Source organism: Lathyrus oleraceus, chromosome 2, assembly GCF_024323335.1.
Source record: "Lathyrus oleraceus cultivar Zhongwan6 chromosome 2, CAAS_Psat_ZW6_1.0, whole genome shotgun sequence".
Taxonomy (NCBI): domain Eukaryota; kingdom Viridiplantae; phylum Streptophyta; class Magnoliopsida; order Fabales; family Fabaceae; genus Lathyrus; species Lathyrus oleraceus.
Window position 1 is genome coordinate 441422930 of NC_066580.1, and position 10111 is coordinate 441433040.

A 10111-nucleotide genomic window follows, 5' to 3' on the forward strand; every position below is an offset into this window, starting at 1 on the left:
TAAAATAAAATTATACTTTAATTGAATAGTTTTTTAATTAAAATTTTAAATTCATTTTTTGCAAAGCATGCCATCACTACGCCAAATAAGGGAAAAGAGAGCGCTTTTTTTGGCCTATAACAGCGCTTTAAAGCGCCCTCTAATCTGGCGCTGGCATAGGTAAAGACAGCGCTTTTTTTCCTGGTGAAAGCGCTCTCTAAAGTGGCTCTTTAAGCCCTTTAAGGGCCACTTTAGAGGGCGCTTTTTAAAGAAAGCGCCCTCTAAAGTGGAAACTTTTAAGGGTTTAGAGGGCGCTTTTACTGGAAAGCGCCCTCTAAAGTGGAAACTTTTAAGGGTTTAGAGGGCGCTTTTACTGGAAAGCACCCTCTAAAGTGGAAATTTAAAGGGTTTAGAGGGCGCTTATTTTGGAAAGCGCCCTCTAAAGTGGGTGGTTATTTAAATTTTTTTTTTTAAAAAGCGCTATATTTTTTTATTTATTTTAGACAACCTGTATATTGAAGCAGTACACCTAAAACTGTATAATTTGAAACCCTTTTTCACACATTGCATTCAACAAGCCTTATATACAACAATCCATACATATACAACAATCCACTGATATATAATCGTTTAACTTCTAAAGATTCTAAATATACAACCAATTCATAACTTAAAAAGAAATAAAACTAAGTAGCAAAAGCATCTCTGAGATGTATGTTTTTTTTGCTAGCCGCAGTCTTCTTAGGGTCCGCTTCCTGAATCGAAGTTCATTTCTAGCAGCCATTCCTCGCATGCCGGTTTGAATACAAACAGCTTTGGAATAGGTAGTTTTATAAGCACTTCTCGAAAGATACATGCGGATTTGTTTCTGGATTATCAAAAAATTCATTTTATTAACTAATTCATTTTACAAAGTGATTTATAATTTGGGACAATTTCTTACCAGAAATCCATTCCCTTAGTGAGCCGTTGGGCATGAATTCATAAATCAGCATCTAAACCAAGAAAAGAAGTATATGAATCTGAACCAAGAAAAGAAGTATATGAAATGATACTATAGTCAACTATCAAGCAAATATGGCAAAACTTATGATGATATGCATAAGATAAGTGTAGCTATAGGTTATTTACCTGCTCTCCTTCTTCGCTACAGTAGCCTAATAGAGAGACAAGATTTCGATGATGTAACCTCGATAAAAGCTCAATCTCAGTCAAGAACTCTTTTTGTCCTTGTAATGAATTTTCTCCTGCTCGCTTAACGGCAACAAATGTTTCATCAGATAAAATGCCCTTATAGACATTTCCATAACCTCCTTCCCCAACTTTAGTCGAGATATCAAATTTGTTAGTGGCGTGAGTCAACTCTTTCAAAGTGAATGCTTTCACACCATCTATTTTGATACATACATTAGAGGCTGCAAAAAGAAATAGCCATTCGAATAAATTTTACTTCTTCAAAGATTAATCAAATTGACATTATCAGAAGAAAGCGTTAAGATACTTACACGTTCGTTTCCTGGAAATCAAGTGCATGTATTTCGAATTTCTTCTAAAAATTAGGAGCATGGTTATTGCGGTTATTGCTAAAACAGCAGCAACGGCTCCTATTATAATAGCAGCAATAATGCCTGTTTTTCTCTTTCTGCTCTCTGTATTAATAATTACTATAACAATAAAATGAAAGTACTATTAGAGAAACTCAAATATAATAAAGAATAATAAAATGCTGAGATTGAGAAACTTACTATTTGCATAAGTTGAATAGAGTTTTATTTTAGAAATTTTAAATACAAGTTGACGAGTATATTCTCACAATCTTTGAAGATAAGGATATATTCCGCCTCGGGGAATTGATCCGTTGAGTTTGTTATGGGACAAATCACTGCAATAGCAGAAAAATACTATATAAATATTGCGATGAAGATAAGTTAAGGTTTAAAATATGTACAAAGTTTATAAATAAAATTGGCTATTTACATACACAGTTGTCATATTGGTTGAAAGATTATTTGACGGTATAGACCCAGTGAACTGATTCCAGCTAAGATCCCTAAACCATGAACCAATCGCAAATGAGTTTGTAGAGAAAACAGAAGAAAATGATTTCGTTGTCATTAGGCACAATATAAAGCTGAGCCACGAGATATACTTAAACATACAAATATTTAAGACTTGGTATTGAATTTAAATCGGGAATAGCTCCTTGCAGGCTGCAATTTCTCAGACTCCTGTAAAATCAAGAGGAAACATTAGTTCAAAAAACAAAAGCCATGTTCTTGAATTCATTATTGAAAACTTGACGGTAAGCTTTTCTAAGTCCAAATGAAGCCTAAACAATGCCTTTTTTAAATACTTTTAATACACACATTTACATGAATACTCTTTGGCCGTGAATCATGGAGAAACAGATACTCCATATCCTATGTCAAAACTCAAATTTGAGGCTTGAAGGAGTTAGGAGAGAACACGAGACCAAATTTCTAAAGGCGATTTCGAGGCCGTTTAAAAGAATGTTTTGACATAGTGTATGGACAAACAATAGTCACTGAATATTTGTAGCATCATATATTGAGCGCGAAAAAAAGGACACGTAGATAACAGTACTTACAATATTACAAGCCTAGGTAAATTTTCATAGGTAGAAGGAATTTCATTCCCGCTGAAATTATTGTTATCAAGTTGCCTGTAAGTGAAACAAGAAAGAATCAACTTTCCAAGACAAAAAAGATTGATTAGAGCATAACTTGAACATGTTCGCTAATCCTCCTCCACAGATCAAGCAAAAGCATGTCAATAATGCAATATATATAATGAAAAAGTTATTATATGTTACTATTCTAGACAATGTAGAGCATAACATACAGTATTTCCAAACTGTGTAACTTGGAGAATTCTGGTGGAAGATATCCCGATAAGTTATTGTTATCCAAAAGCCTGTAGAGTCATGTTAACAAGCAGACACAGTTAAAACTTGTAAAAAAAAGAAAATCAATTTGGAGATGCAACTCTAAAGTTTCAAATCATAAAGGAAATTTAAATTGGCTTCAATACTCACAAATGCATAAGATTGGAAAGGTTTGAAAGTTTGGATGGAAGTTGACCAGTGAACGAGTTGTTGTTCATGTGGCTGCAATTGCAAGACAGAAAAGCAGCAGAATAAGTACATGTAAGAAATCGAGCTTTATGTTCTGTTGATGAACAATTTTGGTTTAGACATCCACTTACAGGTGTCTAACGTTGATCATATTCGCTAATGATTCTAGCACAGAACCTGACAGTTGGTTTTCATCTAGTTGGAGTCTATTCATATTCGTAAGGTTGCCAAGCTCATCCGGTAAACTGCCAGATAATTTATTTCCATTCAAGAGCCTGCGTATAAAACATCTCAATTAAGCGCTTATGCTATAAGCTCTAGTCATACAAAAACTTGACGAGGATCAATACTAATAATTCATTTTCTTTGGTAAGTTTCTTACAAGAGTCTCAACGATGTAATGTGTCCGATTTCCTTTGGTATTGTGCCAGTCAGATTGTTCCACATGAAATCCCTTCAGCATAAAACAACGAAGATATTAGCACGGTATAACATATCATCGTTTATTCTTCTAATTCATATAGAAATTGTTTACCAGGAGATAGTAGAAAAATCAAACCTGGTTGAAATGCTGCTGTAACTTCTCATTTGTCAAATTGATACAAAATTGCTCGAAGCTGAACAGGGCCGATGTAAAGTTAGTTACTGTTAGAACAATAACTGTGGTTCAAAAGTAAATAGATACGAAAAATGTAAATAGAGAACACAAAAAATTCGATCACAGAGATTGGCCAAATGTGCATACGTCTATAAACTTCATATAAAATTAGGCAAGAGGGTGGTTAAGATTAAGAACCTGTTTGTCTTGAAACTCTCGAATCCGTATATATCTAGAACTCCAATTAAGTTCTTCGAAGTCAGAAGAGAAACCAAAAATGAACAATAGCGAACGTCAGAAGAGAAACCAAGTAATATGAAGATTAGAAAAATACCTATGGTGTGAAAATCGAACAGCTAACAACGAATTAATAGAAGGAGGAAACGTCGTAGATCTAACAGAGGTGGAAGGAGAACGCCTTAGAAGTAGCGAAAATCGTAGCAGTGAGAACCCTAACGTGAAAAAGAACGAAAATAACAGAGAGTGAAATAACAAAACGCGCAGTATGTTATAATTTTAATGTTTACTAAAGGGGACCTTAGAGGGCGCTTGTGGAAAAAAGCGCCCTCTAAAGGGGGCCTAAGAGGGCGCTTATGAAAGCGCTCTCTAAGGCTTTCCAAAAGCGCTTTATAAACTGGAAATGCACATGGACTTATAGAGCGCTTTTTTAAAAGCGCCCTCTAAGGGTAACCTTAGAGGGCGCTTTCTAAAAAGCGCTCTGTATTGTTGTCCCTCTATCTCCTCCTTATTTTTTCGCTTCACCTTAGAGGGCGCTTTATTACAAAAGCGCCCTCTAAAGTGCGTTGTCTATTCCAGTTGTTCGCTCCTTATTTTTTCGCTTCACTTTAGAGTGCGCTTTTGTAATAAAGCGCCCTCTAAGGTGCGCTGTCTATTCCAGTTTTGGGCGTAGTGCATTTTTAAAATTGTACTTTTTCTTATCATAGTTAAATTCTGATTCAATAACTTTTATTTTATTTAAATATTTTTTAAAAATAAATATTAATTTAAAATATTAGGAAAAAGTTAGGCTTAGAAAATATGACTTTTAAGATGTGAACTACCGGATTGAAATGAATTGTTCGTAAACTTAAAATAAGTTGAGTTTGAACTTTAAATTTTTTTTATTAAAGTCAAGTTATATTTTGAATAAAATTAATTTTTATTTAATTGAAACGAGTTCGACTCGACTCGACACATTACAAACCCTAATTAAAGAGGTTGAACATTTTTTACTATGACTTTAATCAAGTGACATCTTTTGTTGTAAATAATGTTAGTCTTATATTTTTCGTATATTTTAATTTTACATAGTGTTGTATTTATAGTATTTCAGTGTATTGTTTTTATTTATATTCATAATCAACATCAAACTATGTCAGCTTCTCGTGCAGTTAAATGCATTTTTGTGGGTTATCATATTGATTAAAAAAAAAGTAAATGTCATCCTTTGACGATAAGTATTTTATTTTTAAAAATATATAATCGTTTTAGAAAAATGTGTTTTAATTTAATTGTCCTTAACTTTACGGGAGAACACAACTAAGAGTTTAAATTTATGATGAAGATTAGTCAAGCTCAATGAAAAGAAAATTAAATATTTTATTTTAGGTATTTTTTAATAATTCTATGTAATTTTAATTTGAGAATATAATAGTTTTAATTTATAATTAGATATAAACTCACATTTTAATTTATAACTAGATATAAACTAGCACAATGTGGCGGTTCCCAAATAAATATATAGAATTACAAAATTTGAAAGAAATAAAGTATAATAATGTCCGTATTTTAATTATATGAATTGTCTAGTGAGAGTGGATGTGATGATGTTAGATTTGTGAGGTCTTCTCCACAAAGAACATTAAAATTTAAGGAGTATATTGAAATTTTCGGAATAACATATAAAAAAAGTTTTATCTTAATATTTCTATAAAATGGATGTTGCCGAAGAGTTTGAGGCAGTATTTGAAAAGTTAGAGAATAAGGATATGGATATATGGAATTTTTTCACCCGTTTAATCCCACATTGTTTCGGCGATTGGGAAAAATTAGAGCTTTTGTATTGTTTTTAAACACTTTCTATGAAACAACCAAAGTCTTTTCAACTTCATAAATAATGTCTTTGCATTCAGTTTTCCATAATCAGTCTTCAATTTTGTGAGTTTTAAGAAGCGTCTTTTAATATGAATGTGGCTCTAATGATTTCAAATATGAAGATCAAATTTGATAAGTATTAAGGGGGACGTGGGAAAAGTAAATCATTTTCTTTACTTTGGTGTCAAATTTGACCCTAGATTTAAGTATGGCTATATTGAGTGGTCTTTTAATGACATATATGGGATTTGTAGCGAACTTGTCAAGAAAAACGTTGAGGATGTAAAAACTAGTCTCTTTAAATTGTATAATTGGTATAAAATTGAGCATGATAAGAATCATGGGGTTGGTCTATTAAATGAACCATTAGGGAGCACTTCCCTTGAAGAAACATCTTCCCAAAATAAAAGTCCATCAATTTTTACACGGATTGATGCTTTTAAAAGACACTTGAAGGTGAAAGAAACTATTGAAAATCAAAATGAACTAGAGAAGTACTTAAGTGAACCTTGTTACGGGTGGAAGGAAATGTTCCAAGCGTAGCTTTAGAATGTGATTTTAGCACGGGGAGGATTTTAGACATGTATAAGAGTTCTTTGAATCCAGAAATGGTTGATGCCCTTATTTGTTCTTAAAACTGATTGAAGCCGTCTTACGACGACCTAAAAACCCTTAATATGATTTAAGAATATGAGATAAATGATTCTATTGTTTCATGTACTTTATGAATCAAAACTTTATACTTTTTAACATTGTTTTAAATATTTTTAATAATTTTTAGAGTTTTAAGGTGAAGCAGCTCCTAGACATTCTGAGCTTGTATAATTCAGACTTAGATACGAATTCGATTATCTTAAATAGTTTTTGATTATCTATACTAATTTGATTTTGAAAATTTATTTTCAGGTGTGAATATTTTTTTTGAATTTTTGAAATCACTTTGCCACTCAACAACACAAACCTCTCTTTTTTAGAATCACCATTTTTTTGAATTTTTGAAATCACTTTCCGACTCAGCAACACAAACCTTTCTTTTTAACCTTTCTTTTTTAGAGTCACCTTTTAAAACTCATCTTTTTAACGTATGGTGCTGTATGAATTGCTCAACTATGGATGTTAGGTATTTAGGTATTTTTTTAACACTTGTGTTCTGATGTCCACCTCTTTCACTTATATATTTCAATGTTGAAATTCTTTTTGCCTTTGAAAATTCTTCCCTGCAATTGCCAACTTGCCATTGGAGAAACCCTACAGTTCCCAACTTGCCATTGGAGAAAGACTTAAGAATTGCAAATGTCATCTATATGGTGAGAAACGTAAGAGTTTCAACAATTGAGATCATGTACCTACGACTTTCTGATGTGCAAATTTTGTTTATGTTTTCCTCTTTATAGTAATTCAATAATTGAGATCCTGTTAAATTTTCATAATTTAGTATATGGAACTTCGGAATTTTAGCAAAACATGAGCTACTCATGTGGTTATGTATTCTTTGAAACTATTTTACTTCTTGTCCTTCTAGGAGTAGCAGAACATGAGCTATTCATTACTTGATAATACATCTCAATTTGTCTCACTCAAAGATGGCATTAATCAAATGTGACATAATTCAACATGATATTGGTGATGTCAATGATGAACACTGATTTATTGTCATTCATGAGTTGTTATTGACTGACTTATTATGATTTCTTGTCATTCAGGAGGTCATGGATTATAACACAGAAGCAGAAGCAACTTATCTAAAAAAGAATCATGAACAATCAAGAAAGAGTTTGACTCATGTTAGAGTTTATTTGTAAATATTTAAATTTTTTATTTTGGATGAGTGTAATATATTGATAGAATGTGTTGTGATCTGTTCGTTACAGCTGATACAATTAGATATTACTATGAATGCTTGAATACTTGATTGGTTGTGTTATAATTTACAATTAGATAGAGTTGAAATTTAAAATGATTAGAAGTTGATTTAAAAAAAAAAATCAATTAATAACTCTTCATTTTCTAATATATTAATTATTTGTTACAAAAAAAAATATGTAAAATTATATAATTATATATTATATATTAAAGTTAGATAATATGGTCCGGATCGGAAATCTTTTGGACAGAGTACTTCCTCATTCACCCCCTCGAATAGTCATCCGGAGAAATTTACCCTCCATTTCCATAAAAAAAAATCTTCTAGCTTTGTAATTCCGCACAAATAAAAATCTCTGAACTTTAACTATTTAGTTTCAACTGAGATTAAATGTATTTTACGTTTAAATTAAATGGTTTTTTTAATAATGTGGTAAAAAATATAATTCATGCTATGTTATTGTCACTTTCTATGGTTAAATTTGTTGTATTATTGAGGAGTAAAAAGTAAAATACAGTTCCTCTATTAAGTATTAAAGTTTAAAACAAAAATTTGATTTGAATAATTATTTTTAAAATATTAGTTTAAATATTTAATTTTTTTATTAAAAAGAATGGATATCAAATTTTTAAAAAATCACTAATTTTAAAATTATTTAAAATTGTTTCTCATAAAAATTATTTTTAAAATATAATTTGTTTTTAAAACTGTAATTTCCATTATGTTTTAATCTTTAATAATATGTTTTTATATTGTAGAATGTCAAAATTAGTCTTTAAATTAAAAAATATATATATATATATATATATATATATATATATATATAATCTTTAATATTTTAAAAAAACAATTTTATAAAATCTATTATAAAAAAAATCATATTTTTAGTAGAGCTGAAACAATTGGACGATTAATTGGCAACTATATAGTCTATAAACTTTGAGGATAGGGGTGGGGGTGTTTAACAACTGCATGTGTTATGAATGTCCTACCAACCAAAAGATTCACTCAACTAATTGGAAAAATGTGTAATTTACTTTTTTATTTTTTTGTTAAAGCAGGTCTAATATACTTTTTTCTAGAACTTTAGCATAAAATAAACTAATAAGTTGTATATTTGAAAAGTAATCAGTTCTGACTTCAAACTTTTAAAGTCTGATTCAACTTATTTTCGGTTCTATTTAGAATTAGAGCTTTCAATTTATGAGGTCAATTAATTTATACCCCTATAACAACCTACAAAGATTTAAGAATAGTAAGCTCTCAAATACATAAGTCCTAAAATTAGAAGGGCCCAAAATTTAAAATGGGCTATAAAGCCCCAAATAAAATTAAAAAACTTAATTTTAAAAGATAAAATAAAATAAATTTGAGAAATCAAAAATAGATTTTAAATAAATATTTTTAAAAAAGAAGTTTAAAAAACTGCTAAAACTTTTGGAAAAAAAAGTTTTTTCAAAAATAAAAAAGTCTGTTAAAACTATTCTAAAAATAAAAAATAACTTTTAAAAAAAAATAAAAAATTTCAAAAATAAATAACAACTTTAAAAAAAGTTTTTCCTACATAAAATTTCAAAAAAATAAATAAATTATTTTCTCTTAAAATCATATTTTACACATTATAAAATAAGAAAGAAAAGACAACATATTAGACAAATCATTTCAATTATATGACTTGCTAGTATATATACACACTTGAGTAGAATTTTATATTCTTTTTTCAAACACAAGCAACAATATTGTGCATCTCAATTTAAGAAAAATACTCGGTAAACATATCACTGAAAGATATATGTCAATATTCCAGACATTCGAATTCAAAATTGAAATAAATCAATACAAACATGAATCAAATATCACATAAATAAAGACACTAATTCAACCAAAAAAAATATGAAAAGATAAATTCAACAAACAGAATAAACTATATAACACTAAAATTAGTCCTCCACTTCAATCTTACAATCCAAATGTATGTTGAGTCATTGTCACCTCAGGAATGCCTTCACAGTTAGTATTGATATCTTCCTCATCTTAAAAACACAATAAATCATACTTATGTGCATATGCAACAAAACAATGACATGAGTATATCATAAACATGAAAAAATAAAAATAAATAAAATACAAAGTAGTATTACCATTCATATTTTCAGAAAATCCATGCAACCAGCTCCGAGTACAAATCAATATTTGGATGTGTTCTGGAAGAGTAGAACATTATGATATATTTTCCTTTGAAAGATTCTACTAAAGAGACGGATGTTACTCCCAATAATGAACAAACATATTATATCAATATGATAAGGCATGTTATAAATGAAACCCAGAGAAGAACTACACATCTACAAGTGTATATAGCTAATAGTCTTGATATGTTAGTTTGCAGTCTTGATATGTTAGTTTACATCACCTCCTAGAGAGAGTATCTTATTTATTTCATTGCTCCTTCCTAACAATTTCATGCAATAATCTTTCTCTT

General features: G+C 29.9%; 1 pseudogene; it reads right to left on the reverse strand.

The window, feature by feature from the left end:
• Nucleotides 1–881: 881 nt before the first annotated feature.
• On the reverse strand, nucleotides 882–3661 carry LOC127123620 (probable LRR receptor-like serine/threonine-protein kinase At1g06840; annotated as a pseudogene).
• Between the last annotated feature and the right edge of the window lie 6450 nt (nucleotides 3662–10111).